We start from the raw sequence: 14,589 nt of genomic DNA on the forward strand, positions 1-14,589 counted from the left end.
GCCAGATCTTTGCCCACTCACTTAATCTATCTATGTCCCTTTGTAGCCTTGTCCTAAGATTTAGCCTTGAGTTGATATAAAAAAACACCCATCAGCTACTCGCTCATCAGCTTCTTCCCGTCTGCCACCATCATTTTATGTGTTTTTGTACCTTTCTTCCAGCTGCTTTGTGCTCCATAACATTCAGGCTCTCCCTTTGAGACCTGCTGTTAAGGTCTTGATATTTATAACTCACCCAGCACTCTGCTACCCCTTGTCCCTGAACTCTCTTGGGCCCTCACTCCTTACCTCCAGGCTCTGCGATTCTATCTTCAAAACTGACATCAATCCACTACCTCCACAGCAGTGACATCATTTCTGAATTCCTTTCTTAGTGTTCCGTTGTCATCGCACTCTGACTGACTTACCGCACAACGTTCTTGCTGACATTGTGCTGCTACCTTTACCTGTTGGCCACTTGCACTGTTTCCCCTCAGGCTCGCTATCCCCACTCTCACTAACTCACTTGCACTACTTTTACATGTTGGCCTTTCACACTGTTTTCCCTCAATATTTCTCTTTCTTGAACTGCCCTAAACTCCTTTGTCTTGCTATCTCTGTCCCCACCTTAAAAAGCCTCAACTTTGACTTTAATTCACCCACTACCCTTAATTCACCCGCCGCCCCCCCCCTCCACCCCCTCCCCCCCCCTCCCCCAACCCCACCAATTTTAGTTCAGTTTCATTTCACTCCATCCAACTTTGTGTGAAATGCTTTCAGTCACTTCATTAATGAAGTAAATTGGAGTTCTTTGTTTCCTGCACCCTTGGTTTTATTATTGAAGACTTCGGTCTTCTCTACCCCCAAAATATCATTGTTCTTTGTGACTCACTGTCACCATTTTTCTTTCTTGTTAAGCATTTCAGAATTTGTTACTTGAGAAGCAGTGTACAACTGTAAATTTTCCACAGTAAAGGATATTCATGTCCATACAAAAGGATATTCATGTGCCTATACCTATACAGATATATGTTTTAAGGTATTTTCTTCCTCTCTGTTTGGTCTACATCAAATACTAACCTTCCAAGAGTGACTATCTCCTGCGTCTGACTCTCCGAACTTGGTTGCAAGGAAAAATGTTAGGGAGACCTGAGATGACACTTCATTTTTCTTGGCAATTACCTTATTTTTTCGGTGCTCCCTTGAACAGTGTGGCTGAAATTGGGAACTCAGTGTGTGGTCTGCAGCATAAACTTGGGCCATAAACATATGTCCTCTCATTCCTTGGTGCAGGACACAGAAGCTGTTATAGATGTAGATCTTTTCAGAGAATCCTATTCTGTTAAAAACTTCTATGAAAATATAACTTAACTGTTTCCAGAAGATTTTTCCAGATGGGAACCATTTTTGCAAAGCCTTCCTCCAAATGAACAGCAGCATGTCCATTACCTTTGAATGCAACCAACGGTTTGGAAAAATGCCATTTTTAAAAAAAATAAAATAAAACAGAGTTGAAACAAGCTCCTCTGATGATGCAGAGGCTTATTGTACTTCCTGATGGATTAGAAGCCCAATGCTTCTTTTGGACTAAAGTGCCATAAGGTACACTATAATAGCTTTCAATGTTCCTGATCAAGGGAGGTAAACTAATCAGTATTCCTCTTTACTGCCGATTGGTCCTGATAAAAATGTATGAGAACATTTGGTGAGTTTTGGGCTGGTTCAGCAGTGATGCCCCCGTGGTTGAATAGGTTGTGAGTGCTCACACCAAGGCTCAAATATAAAGAAGACCACTAGTAAAAAAGCAAAGTACTGTTAATGCTGCAGATCTGCAATAAATCAGCAAATGCCAGGAATACTCAGCAAGCCTGGCAGGTTCTGTGATAGAGCAAGAGTTCATGGCTGGGTTTTCTGCTCCAGACCTAAGTCCCGTGGTGGGCTAAGAAATGAGAGTTTTGTCCACCGTGAAGCCTAGTGGGGAATAGCACCAAATCGCATGATGCAGGGCTCATTAATTATGCAGCCAGGGGTTTCCTGACGTTGTTCACGGTGGGGCGGGCAGGAAGTCCGCACCCCGCCGTCATATCTAGGTGCCGTGTTTAAAAGGCGCCCGGACGGATATAGCTTTATTGCACTCTTATCTACAAACCAGGGCATGGAAGGTAGAACCGAAGGAACACTAACACCCAGATTCAGCGATGCTTCGCTGGAAGTACTGCTGAATGCACTGGTGGAGAGGAGGAACATCCTCTACCCAAGGAATGGAAGGAGGAGGCCCACCCGACTCACCAACCCTGCATGGGAGGCAGGCGCTATTGGTCAGTGCCAACTGCATTCACCAGAGGACAACCCTACACTACAGGAAAAGGACGAAAAAGTGCCGCCGGGGTAAGTGAACCCTCTACTCCCCATACTCACCTCAGTGAATGGGAACTGGGAAATGGGCTTCAGGGGCAAGGCCATCATCCACACTGACCATTCATAAAAGCATGTCTCAACCTGATGTGGTGATGCCTCATAGCCCCATTGCAGTCCATATAGTCTGCAGGTAGATAGGTGACTGCGAGTCTTTGACCATGCCACTCAGAAAGCTCATATTGTGTTTGGGGGAGGTTGACGTAGAGGGCAGCAGCATTTACAATGCCCCTGTCAGCCTTATCCTTCTATCTGCATGAGCTCACTGCTCTGAAGGGTGCTGCCAAAGAACCCTTGTGGACTAGCTGCACTGCATCTTTCAGATGGCACACAGTAGCCAGTGAGTTGCTGGTGAAGACTGGCAGCATGTGAATGCCACCTGCATCCCAATTGCTCTCAAACCATCTTCTCTCCTTGTGCATGACAAGTTAATGCACAACAAGCACGAGAGAGAGAGGACTGGGGAGGGCATGGCTGAGCTCCGGCACCTCTCACCATTCAAAGAACGGGCTGCCGAGCTGGCAGGGGAGGTTCGGGACCCTTAATGTGCAGACTGTGGGGTCGGTGTTTGGCCTCCATCCATATGGAACCATGCTTACTGTCTTGGCATAGAAACTTAAAGATCATGCTCAGTGCCATGTTGGAGGCAAACCATGCAGTCACTCACTCACTCCCCCTGATTACAGGTGCTAGCAAGAAGAGGGTGAGGCCTGACCCCAAACCCGTGTCCATCACCAACTCCAGCCTGCAGAGGAGCCAGGATTACAAGGGAAATGAAGATATTGCACCTGTAGAGGCATCACTGCAATCGCCTGCACCCTCCACCAGCCCAGAGGCACACACCTTGATGGGAACTAGATCTAGTTCAGGCAGGGTCTCACACTCTGGTGGTCTCCTCATGGGCACGTGTTCGCAGCAGGAGGAGGCAGGGTCAGCCAAGGTCACTGGCACTTGGAGGACTGCTGGGGAAGAGGTTTCAGCTAAGTCTGAGTTAGATGACGAGCCTCTGGGAGCAGTCCTAGACAAGATGCTGGAGATGCAGTGAGAGGTGGGGGAACATCAGGCAGAGGTATCAGATGCCCTCAACAGAGCAGCATGTGAGGCGGAGGAGTCCGTCCGCCTGCTCCCTGGTGAAGTGGCACTGACATGTACGTGCACCGAAGTCTCCATGCAGAGGATGGTGGACGCCATGTATCCAGCAGAAAGCCCAGCTTCGGCTTGAAATTTGCGTAGACCTGCATTCCATCGCTGTAGCCATGAGCGAGCTTTTGCGGTGGCTACGCAAGAGGGGGATGGGGCACCTTGACCTCCCTCTAGGTGCCCCTTTCCCTCAAGGAGTCAGGGAAGGGCCCTCGAACACCCAAAAGGAGGAGGAGCATCAGGCGGACACCCTCAGAACCTCCATTCAGGACTCGTTGAGGGTGCCCGGCCCTTCCAAATCCCCTTTGCCTATGACCCCATCAGCTCCAGCCTCTGGGACTGCAGAGGATGTACCTGCCCCAGAGCAGGAGAGCCAAACTATGCCGGGGCCCTCCAGGCCTTGAAGCTCCAGAGGACGCCTGCCAAAGTCATCAAAGACAACAGGGCATAGAGGTGAGCAGGCTGCCTTCAACCCTGCTGTGGATGTCAGGGGAGCAACTAGACGCAGTGGCAGAAAACATAAAATAAAGAAATACTGATCACACGATGGTAGCGCGGGTGCACTCTCATTGTTCATTATTGATGCACACTTGTTACTATATGTACAGTTGCACTTTAAGGAGGTCTGCTGCCTTTTCATTGTGTCTGTTCATTTTAAAGCCCCTGTGCACCCCCTACTTTCAAGAGGACAACCCTGCCTGAGTCTATGTCCCTCCAGAATCATGCGAGTGCAGGGAGGCATCAATCTTTGCCAGGGCCCTAGCGAGCCATGTGCGAGAAGCCGCCCACGCACGCTGCTCCTTTCCCCTTCACAGCCTTTGCGATACAATCGCCTTTGCTCAGTCCTAACGACATGCTCAGCTTCTCCTTCAGTTGTCCAGTTGAGTAAACTGCAGTTCCACCCGCTCGATGACCCAACTCCATCCAGCATTTCCATATCAAGCCTTCAAGGCTCTGGGTAGGTCTGGAACAGCCATGGTCCGTGTGTCCCTTGAGGCTCACTCAAATACGTTTCACCCTACCCCCCCCCCCGTTACCCACACCCTCCCCCCATCATCATTGATCACCCCTGGAGTCACTATCAACCTCCCCACAGTCACCTTTGAAACACTCCCCCCTCACCCTTCAGCCGGTTACAGTGAATGTCCACATCCCCTACCTCCCCAACAAGCCAACCCCAGTCACTGTTGAAATGTCTCCCCTTTTCCTTCCCACCCCAAAGATCCGTATGTCATTTCATCTCCACTCTAACAACCCAACTGCCCCTTCGCTTCTCATCAAAGGACCCTCATCCCCCCAGACCCTACAATATACCATTGCCCCCCCCTTTAACTGTAATTATTCCATCATACCACCAATTCCCTCGCTTTGACCCCCCAATGATACTTCATTTTTAAGTATGCACCTGGTGAAGCTATAACACAGGACTACTTGCATGCCAAACAGCATAAGCAGCAAGTGATAGACAGAGCTAAGTGATCCCACGACCAACGGATCAGACTTAAGCTCTGCAGTCCTGCCATATCCAGTCATGAATGGTGGTGGACAATTAAATAACTCACTGGAGGAGGAGGCTCCACAAATATCCCCATCCTCAATGATGGGGGAGCCCAGCACATCAGTGCAACAGATAAGGCTGAAGCATTTGCTATAATCTTCAGCCAGAAATGCCGAGTGGATGATCCATCTCAGCCTCCTTCAGAAGTCCCCAGCATCACGGATGCCAGTTTTCAGCCAATTCGATTCACTCCATGTGATATCAAGGAATGGCTGAAGGCACTGGATAGTGCAAAGGCTATGGGGCCTGACAATATTCCGGCAATAGTACTGAAGACTTGTGCTCCAGAACTTGTTGAGCCCCTAGCCAAGCTGTTCCAGTACAGCTACAACACTGGCTTCTACCTGGCTATGTGGAAAATTGTCCAGGTTTGTCCTGTACACAAAAAGCAGGACAAATCTAACCTGGCCAATTACGTCCCCATCGGTTTACTCTCGATCATCAGTAAAGTAATGGAAGGGGTCATCAACGTGCTATCAAGTGGCACCCGCTTGGCAATAACCTGCTCACTGACGCCCAGTTTGAGTTCCACCAGGGCTGCTCAGCTCCTGATCTCATTACAGCCTTGGTTAAAACATGGACAAAAGAGCTGAACTCACCCAAGGTGAGGTGAGGTGAGAGTGACTGCCCTTGGCATCAAGGCAGCATTTGAACGAGTGTGGCATCAAGGAGCCCTAACAAAACTGGAGTCAATGGGAATCAGGGGAAAAATCTCCGCTGGTTGGAGTCATACCGAGCACAATGGAAGATGGTTGTGGTTGTTGGAGGTCAGTCATCTGAGCTCCAGGACATCACTGCAGGAGTTCCTCAGGGTAGTATCCTAGGCCCAACTATCTCCAGCTGCTTCATCAATGACCTTCCTTCCATCATTAGGTCAGAAGTGGGGATATTCGCTGATGATTGCACAATGTTCAGTGTCATTCGTGACTCCTCAGATACTGAAGCAGTCCATGTCCAAATGCAGCAAACCTGGACAATATCCAGGTTTGTGCTGACAAGTGGCAAGTAACATTCATGCCACACAAGTGCCAGGCAATGACCATCTCCAACAAGAGAGAATCTAACCATCACCCCTTGACATTCAATAGCATTACCATCACTGAATGTCCCCACTATCAATATCCTGTGTTGCTGGGTTACCATTGACCAGAAACGGAACTGGACTAGCCATATAAGTACTGTGGCTACAAGAGCAGGTCAGAGGATGGGAATCCTGAAACGAGTAACTCACCTCCTGACTCCCTAAAGCCTGTCCACCTCTACAAGGTGGATGGAATACTCCCCACTTGCCTGAATGAGTGCAGCCCCCACAACACTCAAGAAGCAGGACTAAGAAGCCCTTTTAATAGACACCGCATCCACAAACATTCACTCCCTGCACCAGCAACGTACAGAAGCAGCAGTGCGTGTACCATCTACAAGATGCACTGCAGAAACTCACCAAGGCTCCTTGGACAGCACCTTCCAAACCCACGACCACTATCATCTAGAAGGACAAGGGCAGCTAGTAGATGGGAACACCACCACCTGGAAGTTCCCCTCCAAGTCACTTACCATCCTGACTTGGAAATATATTGCCGTTCCTTCACTGTCACAGGGTCAAAATCCTGGAACTCCCTCCCTAACAGCACTGTGTATGTACCTACACCACATGGACTGCAGCAGCTTCAAGACTGCAGCTCACCACCACCTTCTCAAAGGCAATTAGGAATGCGTTATAAATGCTGCCCCAGCCAGCAAAACCCGCATCCCATGAATGAAAAAAAATTTATACCACAGACCCTTCCTTCTGAACCCCCGCCCCCAACTCACGTTCCCTTGTCCGCCTATACGCTCTCCTGACCCCCCCACTCATGGTCCCATTCTTTCCCTACTGCCCTTCCTTCACTCCTGCTCCATTCCCAGCCACACCCATCCAAGACACCCGCAAGACTTCCATCTTTCCCCCCATTTCTCTCAGGTGAAATCTCAACTTGTCTTAGTTTAGTAGTTGAGCTACCCATGATTTCATTATCTACTCGCATTTTGGAAAGTTGTACAACTTTTGCTTTCAAAGCTTCTTAGCTTCATTCAGCTGATTCTTCAGCTCTTCTGTCTCCTTTTTGTATCTGTTGGCTTCCTTCTGGAACCTTGTACATTGCTGCGTCTTCTCTGCCAACTGGTTCTTCAGTTTGTGCAGAGTGACATTAAATTCTTCCTGTTCCTCATTGTAATTTTCCAGAGGTACAAACTTTGACCCGAGGGATCCTTGTAGTGTGTGAAGGTCTTTCAACAGGTTTTCCTTTTCTTTGCGAAGCTCACTCGCTTCATCTTGAATTCTGTCATTCAGCAGAGTCTCTTTGGGTTTCCTCAGTTGTTCTACCATGTCATTGTTTAAGACAATCTTCATTTCTTCAGGTTGCTGAATGGCCACACACTCATTTTTCACCCAATTGCAGCCCTTGGACTCTCCAGGCTCTTTCTGAAGTACCTTCCCATTCCTTTTCCAACTCAGGAACTCTTCCTGCTTCCTTTTGAAATCTCACTGGCCAATTAAGATTAATTTCCCTCAACAAATTTTGACCTAGAATGCTTGGTCCTCTGCCTTCTAATACCATCGCTGGTAGTTAAGCTATTTGGTGTCCAGAATAAACAGTTACTCTGGTGATACCTTTTACCTGGATTCCTTCGCCTGTGTACGTTTTCAACATGGCAGAGCTTTGTTCCAAATTTAATTGTTGAGCACCTTTATTTAAATATCTGGAAGTGTGTTCTCCCATTAGAGCGGTAGAAGCATCAGTGTCTACTTCCATTTTTAAGGGTTTACTTGCAATGTGACGGTAATTGGCTCTGTCTTCCCAACTTTCATATTGAATAAGGAATAAATATCAGGATTGGTTGCTTCTGGCTCATCCACACTATATACTTCATTGGACTTCGTTTGTTGCCTGGAAGCCTGTTTTAATCTCGCTTGGCAATGTTTCCAAATGTGCCCACTTTTGTGACAAAAATAACACTCCACCTTTTTAAATTGCCAATTATTGGGAGTATAATTGTTTCCATGTCGATAAAATTTAGTTTTTGAATTCGCTGCTAAGCTGTTTTCTCTAAATTTTCGGTTAGTGGGGGCTGTTTCCTGCTTTGCAGCAGGGTCCGACTTTTCAGGCCACTTTCGGCTGACTGTTCCCGCCCAACTAGGAAAACAATGCCATTCTGCTCACCTTGAATCGCTTGTGAATCCCTTACAGCACTTTCCATCGCAAACGCTACTTCTAAAGCTTTCTTAAAATCAAGATCCACTTCAGCCAGCAATCTTCACTGAATAACACCCTCTTGCACATCATGGACCAAACAATCCCTGAGCATCATTTAAGGTTTCACTGAAATAACAATATTCCTTTAGCTGTTTTAATTTCGCCACATAGGTAGCAATCACCTGCCCTGGGGCTCTATTCCGTGAACTGAACCTGAACCTGAGGGCTTGGGTTGGAAATGCCCCTTAATGAAGTCTACTAATTCACTGAAGGTTTTCAAATCAGGGGCATTGGGAGCCATAAAGCTTCGAATTAAACTGTAGGTCTCGCTCCCACAAATACTCAGGAGAATCGCTCTCCTCTTTTCCTCCCCTGTGATTTTGTTGGCTTGAAAGTAGAATGCAAGACATTCTATATATTGAGACCAGTCATCTGTGGCTGGCTCAAAGGGATCAATTCTGTGGCATCTTGGATGACTATGTCTTCCTTTCCTTTCTTTTTAATTATCTTAGATATTCACAATCGCTGCACTAGGGACAACACTGGATCTGAGTTATCCTCTTCCCCAGTTTGTTATAGTGTTGATTTTCCAGTAACTTTTATTGGTGGAAACATTGAACTTTATTTACAAGAAAGCAGCAGCAGCTACATGTGTGCATCTAACTCAATAACTTAAGAAGAACCTTACTCTAGAGGTTCCCCGTGCTGCTAACTCATTGGTTTACACAGATCATGTGACCTTACAGCTCAGGATAATTCTTAAAGCTACAGTCCTACGTTTATCAGAACTATAATTATTACACATACTTTACCAATTACTAGTGACATTGCTCATGTAGATAAAATATTTTAAAAAGCATTTATACACATGTAGACATACAAACTCATAAGGAAAAATAATACTTTGATATTTTTATTTAGCATATTGAATGAACCCTTTTTCTACCCAAAAAATTGACTGAATAAAATTATCTTGATTATTAGTGTATGATTATTAATGCAATGAATATGTGCCATATTACTGGGCCAATTGCATGGCAAAGACATCTTTTATATGCAAGTGTGTGATTCACCTCATTTAAAAGCTTTGCATTGTGCTGGTTTGATTTGGATCACATTTCAAATAATCTCTCAGCAAGATTTAGTAGGGAAACATTTAATTCCACATTGCCTTTTCAGGCATGATATCTATTCATTTTTAGGAATTAGAGGTTTAAATATTCATGTAAAAAATCTAAATCTTACCTGGTCTTGCAGTATACAGATAGGATTAAGATTTGTTAAGCATCCCAAAAGCTTAGTAAAATCCTTTCTTGGAAATTTGCGCGTGTACATAGAATAACTTGATGACCTTCTTAAAGGATAGCACTTTTTGCCAGCTAGATCCATAATGAACCCTGTACTGTTTGACTTAAATGAGGGTAGCTTTCACTTCATTGAGCTATGAAGGTCTGAAAGGGGGAGAAAAACCCATCTGGTTCACTAATATCACTTAGAGAAGGAAATTTGCTGTCCATACCCGATTGGGCCAATATGAGACTCTAGGTCTGCAGCAATATAGTTTACTCTTAACTCCCCTCTAAAATGGCCTAGCAAGCCTTTCAGTTGTCAAGAAGGTGACTCACCACCACATTCTCAAGGGTGAATTAGAGAAGCGGCAACAAATGCAGGCCTTGCCAATGACATCCTCATTCCGCGAATGAACAGTGAGAATTGCAGCCAGTGGTTCCAGCAACAGGAAAAATGATTTTGAAGTTATGATTAATATTTTTTAAAGATCTATTGGAAATTGTGCTTAATCTGCAGGAAGCAAATGAACTTCTTATGATGTGAACTCCAAAAATCAGGTATTCTTGGAAAGGTAGATTTTCCAGTTTTGAGCCAGTAACACAGAAGCAAAGCAGATGGTGGGGTGGGTGTGGGGGGTGGTGGAAAATTAAACAAAAATCCGTGTAAACAAGTGAGAGCCAATTTCCCTCTGAGTGTGGTTTTCCAGCAAGTCTTATAGATTAAAGTGATCCAATCAAAAATGAGCCAGTACATCACTTAGATATTAAAATGCATTTAGATGCAGAGTGGCACAATTTTTCATTTGTTTAAGTTGAGATTGAACTGGGAGCTAACTTCTCCCATTTGAATCAGTTTAATGTAATGCCTATGAACAATGCTTTTTTAACCTGTGCTTTTTATTTTGCTTTAAATTTGACATTGTATTTTAATCACTGGCTTCTGGAAAAAAAATCAACTTTTTTCAAGCATTTTCTTCCATCTATACAATGCTCATGGGTAACCTTAAACAGCTAAATATTTTCTGATAATTCATTGGAAAGCTGACATGGAATTGGAGCACTTACAAGGCTTTAGCAGAATGGGGCAAAAGATGAGACATGAAACAGGGAGGGGAAGAGTATAAATTCACTTTGTGTAGCTTTGCAATAGCAAATCAGAGACATGTTTTACACTTTGCACAATTATCTTTTCCAAGAGGAAAGGATATCCTGAGAAATCTTAAAACACAATCTTAATCGGGAGCTTAGGAAAGTGAAAGGTAACAAAACAAAGAACAGGAAGCCAAGGTAAGCGCGGTGAAGCGGTTACTTGGTTTTGAAGCATCCCAGTTCTGAAATTTCATAATGATGCAGTGCAAGACGAGAGAAGGCATGGAAATTGGAAGGGACTAGGCATCCTGCCCTCAATATTATACCAACAGTTCAGGCAAACCTGATAATAACTATGCTATTGGTTCTTTGAGTCAGCAAAGAGCCAATTACAATGAGATGTTATCTGCTGCAAGAACACCTGTAAAAAAGCTGTACTGTAGGGAGGGCTCTGCTAGTAACAGCCAAGTTATCCTCCTCCATCAACTTTTTTACCTCTACCTCCAGTCAGACATGCTGCGCTGCTGTTTTATGGGGAGGATGTACTTGTGTGACAAATGTGCCAACTTATGCTCATACAATAGTATCTCCACTTCACCAGCCATCATACAAGGTACCTGGCTGCTCAATCACCTGCCATACACTTCAGGAGCAATCTTAAGTTCCCACAATGGATGATGTAAGGGGGAATTCAAATTTCAAAATTACCACCTCCAATGTGCCCGCTGCCAGTTTTAACAGAGGCAGACTGAGGAGTAGGCCAATAACTGCATTCCAGAGCTAGGCTTATCAGTTCAATATTTTAATGAGGCAGCATGCCTCAAATCTTAGGATAGTTTAAGTGCTGCGGGCTATTTTCACAGAGCTCAGGAAACCTGGCAGCTGAAGGGAGACAAGAATGGTTGTTTAATCTTATAAGTGCCTTTTCAGCACTGCTTGTGGGCCAGGAGTGCTTCCCCTGGTACCCTAAGCTAGCCTGCTTCTCTCACCATGATTGGAGCCTCCCTGCACCCCCACCCACCCACACCACCCCCCCACACACAACAATAATTGGACAGCCCTGACCTCCTTCCCAGCCTCCCCTCCCCATTTACTCAGGGGCCATGGTCTCCTCTTCACCTCTCCTCCCCCCCACCCCTGGATCTACTCACAGATGAGTTGCTGCTCCTAAAGCTTACGTTGAGCTTCACTGCAACAGTGCTGCAGGCCAAGGACAGAGATGTCACTGTGAGAACAATGTGGAAAATTAAAATGTCAGGCCAACAAAAGCTTGGGGTCATGGTTGCAGACTAAACTGAGGTGTTCCACAAAGTCGCCACCCAATCTAGCTTTGGTCTTTCCGGTGTAGAGGAGACTGCATTGTGAGCAGTGAATACAGAATACTAAATTGAAAGAAGCACATGTGACTCACTGCTTCAACTGGGAGGAATGTTTGGGGCCTTGGACGATGAGGGGAGAGGAAGTAAAAAGGCAGTGTTATACCACCTGCATATGGATGGAAAGGTGCCATGGGAAGGGGACAGAGTATTGGGGACAGTTGAGGAGTGGACCAGGATATCATGGAGGAAACAGTCCCTTTGGAATGCTGAAAGGGCAGGGGAAGATGTATTTGGTGGTGGCAATCATGCTGGAGCTGGCGGAAATGGCGGAAAATGATCTGTTGCATACAGAGGCTGGTGGGGTGGAAGGTGAGGGCAAGAGGAACCCTATCGTGGCTCTGGGAGGGAAGGGAAGGGGTGAAAGCAAAGTGTGAAAAATGTGGTAGACATCATCAAGGGCTTTGTCAACCACGGTGTGTGGAGTCCATAGTTAGTAAAAAAAATATATATCTCACAAACACTGATGTGGAAGGTTGCATTATCAGAAAATATGTGACAGAGATGGAGGAATTGGGAGAATGGAATGGAGTTCTCAAGTCTCGATCGAGCTTCACTGGAACAGTACAGCTGGCCAAGGACAGAGATGTCAGTGTTAATTTAATTAAAAATTAAAATGACATTTTGTTTCCTTTTCTTTGCATATTTCCATTGTTCTTTTTTTTTTGTTGTTTTCAGACAGCAGCACAGCTGCTCTAGGTACATCTTTTGTTTCTTTGTTTCTTTTCTTATCCCATCACCATTCCATTTGCCCCTATATGACTAATTTTTCTGTCATTCAATCTTCCCTGCCTTCCACCCTATCACAGACTTCCTTTGTCCCTGTCCCACCCACCCCTTGCTCAAAACATATTACATCTCCAACTTCTTCCAGTTCTGATGAAAGGTCAGTGACCTGAAATGTTCTCTCCACAGATGCTGCCTGATCTTTTAACTGTTAGAAGCAGAATTTATTTGTATAAATTTAGATCAGACACCAGCTTAAGTCAATTAATTATCTTTTATTCTTTCCTGGGATGTGGGTGTCACTGGTTAGCCAGAAATATAAAAACGGGTAGTAAGAGTTTTTATAAATATTTTAAGAAGAAACAAGCTAACAAAGTGAGCGTTGGTCCTATAGAAAGTGAGTCTGGAGAATTGATCATGGAAACCAAGGTTTAGAAGGTGCTGTTGAAGGAATCTTGGTGTGTTGCAGCAGTGAATCTTGTATATGGTACATACTGCTGCCACCGTGCATCGGTGATGGAGCGAGTGAATGTTGAAGATGTTGGAAAGTTAATAATAAATTCATCTGGTATTTTGTAGGGCTGTTGAAGGTTTGTTATTCAATGGATGTTGTTATATACACAGAAGAGAAAACAGCCTGAAGACTACATATGTGATGAATATTGATTATACCTTGAAATAAATCCATTTTGGTCACAAGTAGGCCCATGTAAATAGCTTTAGGAGAAATCCTGTTAAATCTTGTACACATCTACAGACTATTTATGTATTTATATCAAAATATAGATCATGGAATCCCAGTATAACAAAGCAATTGTGTGACTACAAAGTGAAAAAAATCTATGGAACTTTAAGCCAGTAATATACTTGTTAATTATTAAATGCATGCATCTATTTTATGACAAAATATCAAAAGAATTCTGTGGAAAGATTATGTATTAATTCTTGGTTATCATTTAGCTAAACTTTTATAATGATGAAACAATGTGATAATAGAAAACATTTTTAACTTCTTATTTTGGTAAAATAATTCCTATTGTTTTTATTGTGGTTTTATAGAATTAAAGCAAATGCCAAAACATTTAGTTGAGTTTTTCCCAGACAACACAATGAAATTAACAAGCCACAGTCAACTTATCACCTTACAATAGTATTAAAATACACCCAAATTCAACACTTTTTTTTCAGGAGAGTAGCCAAAGATTCTACTACAATGCAAGAATATACTGCAATTAGTTGGAGAATTATAAATTTTATATTACCAGAATGTACTGGTGTTCTTACACAGATAACATTACTTGCTAAGATAACAGGAAGGCACCTTCCTAACAACAGAGTAGTACTTCCGAATGAGAAAGTAACCCTTTGATCATTTACAATGGTATTTCTCCAATGGCTCAGGAATTTTACAGAAACTTGCTTCTTCAGAAAACAGGAATTATTTTGATTCGTAAGCTGTGTAAAAGCTTTAGTTGGCAGAATATATCATACTTTTCAAAGTTCATGTACACACAAACACACACACACACTTTTATTTATGATATATTCTTCCCTGCCTCTGAATTGTTTATTTTATAACACCTATGCACACATTAGTGCGTTATGTCCATTCTCCAATGTAAAACAATGTGGGCTAAAATTGTTCAACAATGATTTTCAGGCATGGTGGAGCTGGGATTTGTGACCTGCCCATGCAGTTCCAGTAGAGGTGAGAATTTCATGCTGTCATCTCTTTTACCTGATTGTAAGATAACAGTAAGCATCAACTGTGCTGTTGCTTGCCT

Source organism: Cetorhinus maximus, chromosome 2 (genome assembly GCF_964194155.1).
Source record: "Cetorhinus maximus chromosome 2, sCetMax3.hap1.1, whole genome shotgun sequence".
NCBI lineage: Eukaryota > Metazoa > Chordata > Chondrichthyes > Lamniformes > Cetorhinidae > Cetorhinus > Cetorhinus maximus.